Here is a 12787-nt window from a genome sequence, read left to right on the forward strand (position 1 = left end):
CTGGTCTGCCTCTGTTTTTTGCACATATTTTTACTTAAGCACTTGTCAAATGATATTTTATTTCTTCTTTTCTAAACTATGACCTCTTTAAGTACAGAATTCTTGTTTGTTCCTGCTTCGTTGCTAGCACATGATAGGTACTCAAATGTTTATTGAATTGAGTTAAATTGGATTAAGATGCTACCCTCTAGTACTCAATTTAGAGAGTAGGCCTTGCATCGGTTTCCCTGTATGGCTAAATTGGGGCAAAGATTGAAAATCAAGTCTTTGTACCAAACTTTGGAACTGGAAAAACCAGTCATGAACTAAGAGAAGTGGGACTTGGAGGATCTCTTAAATCTGGACATTCGCCCGTCATTGGAATGAGCTTCCTAATTATTTCATATATTCCTTTTTTGATAGTTGATAGCTAGAATCATGACTATCGGGTTGGTGGCCAAGAACGTCTGTAAAAAGGAGTAATATTTGACACCTTTAAACTCTAGTATTATACAATGAATTTCCTTATTGTATGGCAGATTTGGGAGTGGGAATTCTTACCCTTTTCCTCATTGGCCAAATGTCATTATTTTTAAAGCTGTCTAGAAAGAGCATTTTTGTTATTTCTTGAGTTGGTTAAATTCAACTAAATACTTTTGGATTGATAAATTGGCCAGATCTACATAATATGCTTTAAGTTATTCAGAATATTTGTATAGGTTCCAAAAGATAGAAGTACAAAGGGATAAACATAAGTAAAAGATATAAATAGTTCTATGATACTTTTACATATGTGAAAACAGTAAGCTTTCAAAATATTAATCTTAAGCTAGTAATATTATCACCAACATAGTATTAATGTTCAGAATATGTTTCTGATCTTGTTGCCTACCTAAAGTTCAGCTCTTTTATACAAAAAGGGTTGAAGCAAAGGACTTTGAGATCTAAGCCAGAAACCCAATACTACCAGAACTGAAAAGTATTTTCTTGAAATACTAGTGTTGGCAGTAATCTTTAGAATCCAGTGTCTTCTTCAAATACAACTACTATTAGATGGCTTCTTCTCTAAGATAAACATTGCATTAATGTGCATATCTTAACCCCCAGGCTTAAAATAGCAAAAGGAAGTAGGCACTGAAAGGACATTGGATGCATGCTGACTTGCATACTTGGGAGATTAATAAAAATTGAGGTCAGCAAGAGTCCCAGGATGCAGGACAGATCAAGGAAGGAAGCACACCATGGTGGTTGTGTTCCTTTCTTATTGGCCACAACATGAGCAGCTGGAGAGGAAGGTGGCCCTTGTGTTTAGTGTTTTCTGTAATTCCTCTCTGTATGGTTGGCTTCTGGCCGATCACTACTTTTATTTCGTTCCTCAGAGAGGAAAATTCCACTTTAATATAGCTGGGTATGATAGGAAATAGCATCAGTAGCACAGTGCCGCACACATAGTAGGACTGACTGAATGAAAATCAGATTATTGTCTCATTCCAGAAGAATGTCTGGAACATTCAGTTCCTTGGACAAATTCAGCCTTGCAATATTTAATTTGGTGTTTGAAGTTGTGGCTGTCAAATTCTTCTAATAAAATCTCATTGGAATTCTAAATAAGAACAGGCTAAATAGGAATGCATTTTTAATCACCTAGGATCCAAGGGAACTTGACTATAGTGGATAGAGCTCTGGACTTGGAGAAATATGAAAGTTACCTGGGAGTATTTTTCAAAAAATATATTCCCAGCTACTTCTTCTTCTAGCTTCCACTAAGGACATATCAGCATCTCCAAGGTAGAATTTATGTAGTTGAAAAAAAGCTGCTCATGCAATTTGGATTTCCTCTTCCCTGCCTTCTGTTCCCTTTACCTCTTGAGTTTGAAAATCAGTGGAGAAGTTGATCCACAAAAGCCTATCTGTTAAATTCTATGGTTTGCTAGTAAAACTTCTACTACCTAGTGATGATTTTATTCCTCGAAGTTATCTATACTCCATTGGAACTTGTTGGATGTATTCTCTCAGGTTATGGACCTTAATTTTAAAGCCTGGAGTTGAAAAATAGAGGTAGTGGATTAAATGAGGATCAGTTTCTCTTTCTCCACTTTATTTTTGCTAGGTTATCATTCAATATCTTGGATCAGAGACCTTTAGAGATACAGGCTTTCTTGATCTTTAGAAGTAGAACATCTGCTATTGAAACTCTGGATAAGTCTTATTATACTGGTAGAAATAGTAGCTCTAGCTTATATTAAGCACTCAAGAAATGGTTGTTTCAACGAAGTGCCTATATGGTTTAATAATATACATTGTAGGAAAATACTGATTAAAAGTAACTTAAAATACTATCTTATTTTTTATTTTGACTTTTGGAAGAAAAAATCAGACTTTTTTCTAGTTATATTTAAATTCTTTTTGAATGAATATAAACTGGGTGACTTAGGGTTTCTTAATGAGATAGAAATAATCTTTCTAAATAGAAGTTATTTTTATTCTAATCAGTTGTATGTGATTATCTATTACTGTCATTTGAGTGAGAAGGGAGCTTTTATTCATCCGTTCATGGTAGAAAGTCAAGTTCAGCCCCAAATTAGTAAATTACTAATCAGACATCTTATTATTTAAGTCCTTGGTATCATCTCAATGTGCTCTGCACAAAGTTGTAACTCATATATATTAATCATTAGGCTTAAAGAATAAAATATTTTCTTATTATAAAATAATAGAAGTTTATATTATAAGGAATGGTATTGAGAAGGAAAACAGATATAAGTTGTCTATAATTCCACCTATGCCGAGCATTATGGAAAATTTTCGTGTGTTGCTGAAGATAATTTAATATTCACTCCTGTTGATGAAGGGTTTTTAAAATCTGGTGAAATTTTTCGTATTTAAAATAAGCTATCTTAATAATTTTGTCATCATCTTCTAACCCCTGTTCATTTGTAACCTCCATACTGTTGGTCTGGGGTCCAGTGATATATGGCTTCATTACCTTAAGAAATATGTATAGTCACTCAAAAACCATTATCAACTACTTTTCATACAAAAGAGCTTCTTGACCTGACTTTTTCTCTTCTGTGGATTAGAGAATCCCCCACCTCTCTTTTGCTGAGATTTGTAAAGCAAAAGGGTATGTCCTTGGGACACTTTTGTTCAGATTCATTCTTTTCAAAGTTCTTTAGTATCTTTGCATTCCTATACACTAATGATGAAAAATCTGAAAGAGAAATTAAGGAAACACTCCCATTTACCATTCCAACAAAAAGAATAAAATACCTAGGAAGAATCCTACCTACAGAGAAAAAAGACCTGTATGCAGAAAACTATAAGACACTGATGAAACAAATTAAAGATGATACAAACAGATGGAGAGATATACCATGTTCCTGGATTGGAAGAATCAACATTGTGAAAATGACTCTACTACCCAAAGCAATCTACAGATTCAATGCAATCCCTATCAAACTACCAATGGCATTTTTCACAGAACTAGAACAAAAAATTTCACAATTTATATGGAAACACAAAAGACCCTGAATAGCCAAAGCAATCTTGAGAAAGAAAAATGGAGCTGGAAGAATCAGGCTCCCTGACTTCAGACTATACTACAAAGCTACAGTAATCAAGACAGTATGGTACTGGCACAAAAACAGAAATATAGATCAATGCAACAGGATAGAAAACCCAGAGATAAACCCATGCACCTATGGTCACCTTATCTTTGATAAAGGAGGCAAGAATATACAATGGAGAAAAGACAGCCTCTTCAATAAGTGGTGCTGGGAAAACTGGACAGCTACATGTAAAAGAATGAAATTAGCACACTTCCTAACACCGTACACAAAAATAAACTCAAAATGGATTAAAGACCTAAATGTAAGACTAGACACTATCAAACTCTTAGAGGAAAACATAGGCAGAACACTCTATTACATAAATCACAGCAAGATCCTTTGGGACCCACCTCCTAGAGAAATGGAAATAAAAACAAAAATAAACAAATGGGATGTAAAGAAACTTAAAAGCTTTTGCACAGCAAAGGAAACCATAAACAAGACAAAAAGACAACCCTCAGAATGGGAGAATATATTTGCAAACTAAGCAACTGACAAAGGATTAATCTCCAAAATATACAAGCAGCTCATGGAGCTCCATTTCAAAAAAACAAACAACCCAAACCAAAAATGAGCAGAAGACCTAAACAGACGTTTCTCCAAGGGAGATATACAGATTGCCAACAAACACATGAAAGGATGCTCAACATCACTAATCATTAGAGAAATGCAAATCAAAACTACAATGAGGTATTACGTCATACCAATCAGAATGGCCATCATCAAAAACTCTACAAACAATAAATGCTGGAGAGGGTGTGGAGAAAAGGGAACCCTCTTGCACTGTTGGTGGGAATGTAAATTGATACAGCCACTATGGAGAACAGTATGGAGCGTCCTTAAAAAACTAAAAATAGAACTACCATACAACCCAGCAATCCCACCACTGGGCACATACTCTGAGAAAAGCATAATTCAAAAAGAATCATGTACCACAATATTCATTGCAGCACTGTTTACAAAAGCCAAGACATGGAGGCAAACTAAGTGTCCATTGACAGATGAATGGGTAAAGAAGATGTGGCACATATATACAATGGAATATTACTCAGCCATAAAAAGAAACGAAATTGAGTTATTTGTAGTGAGGTGGATGGACCTAGAGACTGTCATACAGAGTGAAGTAAGTCAGAAAGAGAAAAACCAATATCGTATGCTAATGCATATATATGGAATCTAAAAAAAAAAAAAAGGTTCTGACGAACCTAGTGGCAGGACAGGAATAAAAACGCAGATGTAGAGAATGGACTTGAGGACACTGGGAGGGGGAAGGGTAAGCTGGGATGAAGTGAGAGAGTGGCATGGACATATATACACTAACAAATGTAAAATAGATAGCTAGTGGGAAGCAGCTGCATAGCAGAGGGAGGTCAGCTTGGTGCTCTGTGTCCAGCTAGAGGGGTGGGATAGGGAGGGTGGGAGGGAGATGCAAGAGGGAGGGGATATGGGAACATATGTATACATATAGCTGATTCACTTTGTTATACAGCAGAAACTGACACACCATTGTAAAGCAATTATACTCCAAGAAAGAAGTTAAAAAAAATTCTGTAGTATCTTGATCATTGCTACTCTTTCCCTGTTATTTTTGTTGGGAAATCATAGAAAAATATATTTTATTTGTAATAATGTGGAACTTATCTAAGTTTCTCACAATTAAAATATTGAAAGTATCTGTGTGCCAAATTCTTATTGTTAACAAAGACTTAAATGCTGATTTTTTTTTGTTAGTGCATTGTTCAGTCTCACTAAGACATATCAATTTTGATGTCATCTCACGTGTCTTTAAAGACCCCAGGTACTCAGAGCAGTATACCTAGTAAGCCTATCGACGTCATCTTGTTTCAATTTTGTCTCCTATGGGTTTCTGGGAATAAAGTGAATTGCCTCAAAGTGTCAAAATCTGGCTGAGCTGGTTGGAGTCCACGTTGGACTAGTCTATATAAGAGGTTAGCATCTTATGAGAGATTCTTAGTGTCCATCAGGCTTGCAGCATTGCAGACTGTACTTTATACAAGTAGCCAGGTGTGGGCAGTGATACCGGGCTTGGGAAATCTCTCTTACCGGCCCAGGGATCCAAAGCGTTCAGTGCAAAATCTGGCCAGCCGCCCGAGTGAGTAGGAGCCATGTGACTCTGGTGAGCTGGAGTGTGCAATTGCCTCCTGCTTCAGAGCTACCTGATCCGAATACTAAGCAGAGCGAGTGCCGGGCTGAGTGTAAGGTACTGAAGACACTGCAGAGAAAGGTGCTTTCCAGAGGCATTACAAAGCATGGAGATTAAAGACCAGGGAGCCCAAATGGAGCCGCTGCTGCCTACGGTAAGAGACAACCTGCTGTCACGTAGATTAACAACGTTTGCAGCAAAACCTGTCAGGCAAGTGGTCTGCTAGCCAGGTTCAGCGAGTGTACTTTTGGGGTGGTGGATAGCTCCCACGACATACGGACAGGGGTCTCCTCCCATCTCGGCTGACTGAAATGCATAACGCAAACCACATGATTTTTTTTCCCCTTTCTCAATATGGATGCACTACCATGATGAAATGTCTCATGTTTGCTGCTGTTTGAAGAGAGGGCTAGCAGCAGGGACAGCTGTGTGTCTCTTTCCCTGTCCATTACTGCCTGTCTCTCTGTTGGGCTATGCAGTCAAGCCCCTGCAAAGAAGCCCCCTTTTTATCATGTTTCTTCTGTGGTAAATTTCCTCCCCGTGCCTCATCCCCCTGACAGTGAGGTAAGGGAATCTGCTGCTGTTGCAGCTCTAGAGATTTAGTCTCTGCAGAAACCAGGGGAAAGGAGAACTGAAGGACCATTTGTGTGTGTGTGTGTGTGTGTGTGTGTGTGTGTGTGTGCTGTCAGTTTCTCTCAAAGGGAAATGTTGTCATGGCTCACGTACAAAGAAGGTATGTATTTTGGGGGGCAGGCACACAATTCAGTTTTGAATATCTGAAATGTTCCTGAACTGTCATTTAGAAATAGCCTGTTTATCTCTGGGTCATAAGCTGCCTCCCTAGATCTAGGGTGAGTTCTTGGGCGAGTAGTTGATTTGCCTCTCCCCTCTACAATCTCCGACTGGCTCACAGACTTTGTAGTTCTTCAGACACATCCTTTTTCAGCCTAGAGCAGCTGATATTGCTGTATTCATGGAAAAAAAGAAAACAACAACAACAACATTTTCTTGATGCAACAGAGATGCCACACGCTAGCTTCCAGCCATCTATCAGCGCTGTCACAGCTCAGGACAGCAGAAATCTCCTCCCTGCACCAAACCAGGCCAAGGGGCTGTTCTCAGCTCTCTGTTACTCAGGTTGATGACCCACCTTGCAGACTAGAGACTGGCGGCAAGCTATCCATTTCTGAGTCCATTCCTAGGCTTTGAACACATCTTTCAATCAAATGATTCCCCAGGGGGTGTGAGCAAATTCTGGGCCACTGTATTTTTAGGGCCTTACCTCTCATGCCGGGCTCAAAATCTGTAAAAGATTCCAGTTTGCATCCCGGAATTGGCTGTGGCTACTGAGCATGCCCAGTTCTCCTCAGGACGCCAGTCTTGGGCAGGGAGGGAGCAGGGAGATGAGAATAATGCAGGAGTCACCACCAAGAATGGAGCCTAAATAAAAGGCAGGGGCAGTGTCAGAGAGGGGGAAAACAGGAAAGCATGCCACTTAGCTTGCCTGCTTAAAGCTAGAGACATTTCTTTACAGATCAAAGTGGAGTTATTTTACAAAAAGGAGACTAAAAGATTTGTCTGTATTCCCAAACTTGAATAGAAACATAAATTAGGATTCTGTGGGTACTCAGAATAAAAGGTGTCAAGAATGTCAGAGTATTATTGTACCCTAGATGAGAGAGAGGAACTATACACAGGAATTGGGGAATGGAGATTTAAGGAAGATTAAGATATTAAAAAACCCTCATTTTTATGGGGAAGGGGTTTGGAAGTTGTCCTAGAAAAGCAGGCTGAAGTCAGTTTGATGTGGCATATGAATCGCCCCTTGTGGGGAATATTTAAAGGGTTTAGGGCCAAATGAGGATTAACTGGGAAGATTTAGAAGAGGATGACATTATTGGGCTAGATGGGCAATCAGTTTGTGGCTTAAAGAGTAGAGAAAATACAAGTTTGGCTGGAAAAGAAGGTCTGCAGTAAGTTGGATGGACATTTTTGAAGAGTCAAAAGTGTGCATTTCATGTGGACAATGGCCAGCACAAAATAATTACATAGTTTAATGGCAAGAGAGAATCATGTTAGCAGTTCATTATAAGGAAAATAAGCCTGAGAGGCTAGAGAGGTTGTTGAATTATTGGCCTATTTTTATACTTGTATAGTATTTTCAACTTCCCCAATTGCTTTTATGGTCTCTTTTTTTCCCCTCAAAAAAATCATGTTGAGTAAAGCAGATTTTACTGTCTTAATGTTAAGTATAAGGAATGGAGGCACAGGGAGTTTGAATAACATGTCTAAGTGATGAAGCCAGAGCTACAATATAGGTCTTCTAAAACTAGTTCAGAAAAAAAAGCAGTGTTTTTTTAACATTGCATTATTAACCAAGCCTATCATAATCAGATCCTCGGCTGGAGTTTTTATGCTTGGAAGAGAAAGGAAGAAATAGTTTAGGGGTCTTTTTTAGAAAATTAATTAGATGACTTTGCAAGTAATAATGTGAAAGGCGCTATGGCATAATATTTTAAAACACAGTCTTGTAGGTTCCAGCACTGCTATTTACATGCTGTATTGTCTTGGGTGGGTGATTAAGCCTTAGTTTCTTCAACTGAAAAATGGGAAGGAGATGGTACTTATCTCTTGTGTTTTGTGATGAGTAAATAAAATAATCTATGGGAAGTAGCTGGTATTTAGTAAGTTCTCAATAAAGTTAGCTGCTATTATAATTGTTGATGGAAATACAGGCATTGAGATAAATTCTAGGTTTCAAGCTTTTATGAAAGATGGCTTATCAGTACTATTTGCTAAGAAGGAAAACTGGGGAAATGGAACACTGGAAAACACTGTACAGTGGAGGTGGAAGGTGGGATTTCTAATTATAGCTATGGAAACTTTGTAGTATGTTTGGAAAGCTATTTAGAAAGGCATTAAAAACCAAGGTTAGATATGGGACAGAAGCAGTCAGAGGTAGGTAAATAGAGAAGTAAGAGAGAAATAAAAGTTATAAGAATGGATAAGAGTGCCAAATGAGTGAATGTATTAATCCTGACCTAAGTGGAAGGGTAGAATAGATTCTTTTCAAGCCTCCAATGTTTACCTTCATTTAGTGTATCTAAAGTACATCTTAAGAGTTTGTGTGAAGGAGGCCCTGACATGTTTCTTTTTCTCTCAGTCCTTTTTAGGGAGCTTCAGAGATTATTTTCTTTTGCTGGACAAGGCCTCATTGCATTTGTAGGCCCCAGTCACTCTAAGGGTTAGGACATTCAATTCTTCTAGGCTCAGAGTACAGTCTGGTAGCACCTAACTGTTATGTCTGAAGCAATGGAACAAGCAAGGTTCAGAAGATTCATTCACTTATTAAATGCCTGCTGTTGGCCAAACATGTTCTTTTTTTTTTTTAATGAATATGTTGAAGTCCTAACTCTTAATAAATTTATTTATTTTTGCTGTGTTGCGTCTTCGTTTCTGTGTGAGGGCTCTCTCTAGTCGTGGCAAGCAGGGGCCACTCTTCATTGCGGTGTGCGGGCCTCTCACTATCGTGGCCTCTCATGTTGAGGAGCACAGGCTCCAGATGCATAGGCTCAGTAGTTGTGGCTCATGGGCCTAGTTGCTCCGCGGCATGTGGGATCCTCCCAGGCCAGCGCTCGAACCTGTGTCCCCTGCCTTAGCAGGCAGATTCTCAACCACTGCGCCACCAGGGAAGCCTGGCCAAACATGTTCTTGGTGATGGGATTACAGCAATGAATAAAACAGAGAAAAGCCCTGTCCACATGGACCTCACAATCTAGCTAATCTAGAGATAGGGGTCCATTTAACTCTTTGAGAGACTGCTATTTTCTCTTCAAATATTTAATCATTGTTATAAGCTCCTTGAGATGGGTATATATGGAAACTATATGTAATAGTAATGATGGTGACATTACTTTAGTAAGGATGGAATTAATCTTTTAAAAGTGTGAACCAGGAATTTAGGATATTGCATATGACTTCAAATTTTCTGTTGACAGTCAGTGTTAAATTTGCTTCCACGAGTAAATAACTGGTCAATCTTTAAATTACTAGGCCATGGAAGAGGCTTCTAGGAGAATATTTTTAAAACAAATATTTCTATTTTATACCTTTAATCTTGGGTGATATGCAGTGGTCCATGTTGGATCCCTTCTAAAATTCAGATGTCCCAAAAGGAGCTTATTTTAAGTCGAACTTACTTATAAAACTGCCCTGAGGTATGGAACAAGAGTAAAGATCGCTTTTTAAAGGTAATGTAGTATAGCATAGATGGTAGAATTTAGTACCGTTTAGAATGCTAATTCCAGATTTCCAAATGGCCCAGGTTATTGAATTGTTTTATTTGTGAAAAAAAAGTCATGAAAATTTTTTATATTATTGATTTAAGGAAAAGAAAAAAATGAGACTAAAATGTCAAAGTAACAAAAAGAGCACACAGGTTGATTAAGTCATATTGGTATTTCTATTTTATTATAATTTAGATTATAAAATGAATTTAAAGAAAACATACTCATGACACATGGTAATACATGGTAATACATAGGAAGCAAAATGCAGTATAAGAAATCAATTCTCATTTCCACTTTCATGACTTGAATTGTTATTCCACAATGGTGAGTGAATATAGAAATAAATTACATGCATAGGATGCTAAGGTTGGTAATGAATGGTAGAATCTGGAAGCCTAAAGTGTTAATTTTATGCTGAAAATATTGGGGTCAGATAAGGAAGTGGGATAGTTTATGATGGAGGGTTACAAAATGTCTGAACTAAGGTCAGAACTCGAATAGAGAGCATGGCCAGAAAAATAATCACACTTCCAATGTGTCATTTCTTTCTAACCTTGGAATGAGTTGTTTCAGAAGTCTAAACTGGTTATAGATAGACTACGGTGCATTGCAAGATGCTTCAAGTGAATGGAGACATGTGGGTGCCACTCTCAACCCATTTCTCTATGTAGAGAAGCTTCCACTCTTCCCTTCTCATATCTCATAGGATACATGACACTTGATCATTTGGCTTTCTGTGAAGATACTACTTTCAATCTGTATAGTATATAGTAGTTAAGTTTTATTTATTGTTAGATAAATGTAAATTAAAGTTCTAATATATTCTTCCACTTGAAAGAGTTGTCTCAGATACTCCTTGGGGGTGTGTTGCTCTTATTTAGGAAAAGGGAATAACTAGTATATAATGCATCTATTTTGTGCAATCATATATGTTTTGGTCAGAGAAGGACTGTAGCAATAAATTGGAGACTAGATTTTAGACTGACTTCTTAATTTACAGATGATGAAACTGAACATCAAAGAGATAAGGACATGTATTTAAGGGCAGGCACTTATACTAGTTAATGGAAGAGCTTGGTCTAGAGTCCCCATCTTGATTCCCAGTTCGTCATTCTTTCCACTGTCCTATTCTAGCATAGAGTAAACAGATGAGTACTGAATTAAAATAATGATGGTAATTAGACAATCTTTGTGAAGTAGTAATAGGTATTGTCTCAGGCTTGTGCTAAGCACAAATATCTCTAGTCTTTATGATAATCCTGAAAGGTTGCTAATATTATCTAGCCTTGACAGATGAGAAACTGATGCTCAGAGGACTGAATAAGTTACCCAGGTTCACATAGCTAATAAGTACTGAGCTAGGACTTAAAAATATTGCATCTAACTAAAAAGTGTCTCGATTCTTTGAAATTAAAGCCAATTAGAAAATAAATAGGAATCACATTATAAAGTGGGCTTTCATATCTACCTCTTCAAAAATGAAAGTACTATGAAACAAGGTGCTATAAAATGTAACGCATTGTAGGCCACATATTGCATGATTCCATTTATTGAAATATCCATAATAGGCAAATTCTTGGGGACTAAAGTAGATTAATGGCTGCCGGGGCTTGGGGTGTAGTGGAGAATTGAGAATGACTGCTAACAGCTATGGGGTTTCTTTTTGGAGTGATGGAAATGCTCTGGAAGTAGATAGTGGTGATGGTTGCACAACATTGTGAAAGTACTAAACACCACTGAATTGTGCACTGCAAAATGATCAATTTTATGTAAGAAAAAGTAAATTATTATTTAGCCATTAGCACTAACAGGGAGAAAGTTGAGGATCTAAACAATGCTTGTATCATTCATATTTATATAAATCAAGGAAAGGGCAAATAAAATACTCATAAAAGTTAAAAATAACTTCACACACACACACAAACACACACCGAGATAGTCTCTAACACAGAATTTATTCTCTTTGTGATAATATTGCTGAGGTTGGCCAGGGTTTCAGCAGACTATCTGTAGACCCAGAGGTCTTTTGAAAATATATCTTCAAATCTGAGTTAAGAGAGTGTATGGCACATGTTATGTGTAAGAGAGGAAGAGAACTATTTAACTTGGGTCAAATTGTTATTTCTTCTCCAAATCACCTTTCTAAATTTCTCTTGATACTCTTTAAACTTTAACATAAGGAAAATCAAAGCAACTAAGTTTCTAAGAAGCATTAAAGCTTACTTTGTGTTACTAACATTTTTTAAAGTCATTGTTGTTCTAGCCTCATAAAATATTATGTTACTGTATGGTATAGTAAGTCTAACTACAAAGAAAACACCAATTATTAACATTTTTTTAAACCTTTTTTAAAAAATGTATTTGTTTTTTATTTTTTGGCTGTGTTGGGTCTTCCTTGCTGCGTGCCAGCTTTCTCTAGTTGCGGCGAGCGGGGGCGACTCTTCTTTGCGGTGCACGGGCTTCTCATTGTGGTGGCTTTTCTTGTTGCAGAGCACGGGCTCTAGGCACACGGGCTTTAATAATTGCAGCACACGGGCTCAGTAGTTGTGGCTCGCAGACTTAGTTGCTCCAGGCATATGGGATCTTCCCAGACCAGGGAGCGAACCAGTGTCCCCTGCGTTGGCAGGCAGATTCTTAACCACTGAACCACCAGGTAAGTCCCCAAATTATGCCATTTTACAATTAGCTGTATAAGGGTTTTGGTTTTGCACATTTTTGCCCACACTTCGTATTTTCTGGTTTTGTTT

Source organism: Mesoplodon densirostris, chromosome 8 (assembly GCF_025265405.1).
Source record: "Mesoplodon densirostris isolate mMesDen1 chromosome 8, mMesDen1 primary haplotype, whole genome shotgun sequence".
NCBI classification, from domain to species: Eukaryota; Metazoa; Chordata; class Mammalia; order Artiodactyla; family Ziphiidae; genus Mesoplodon; species Mesoplodon densirostris.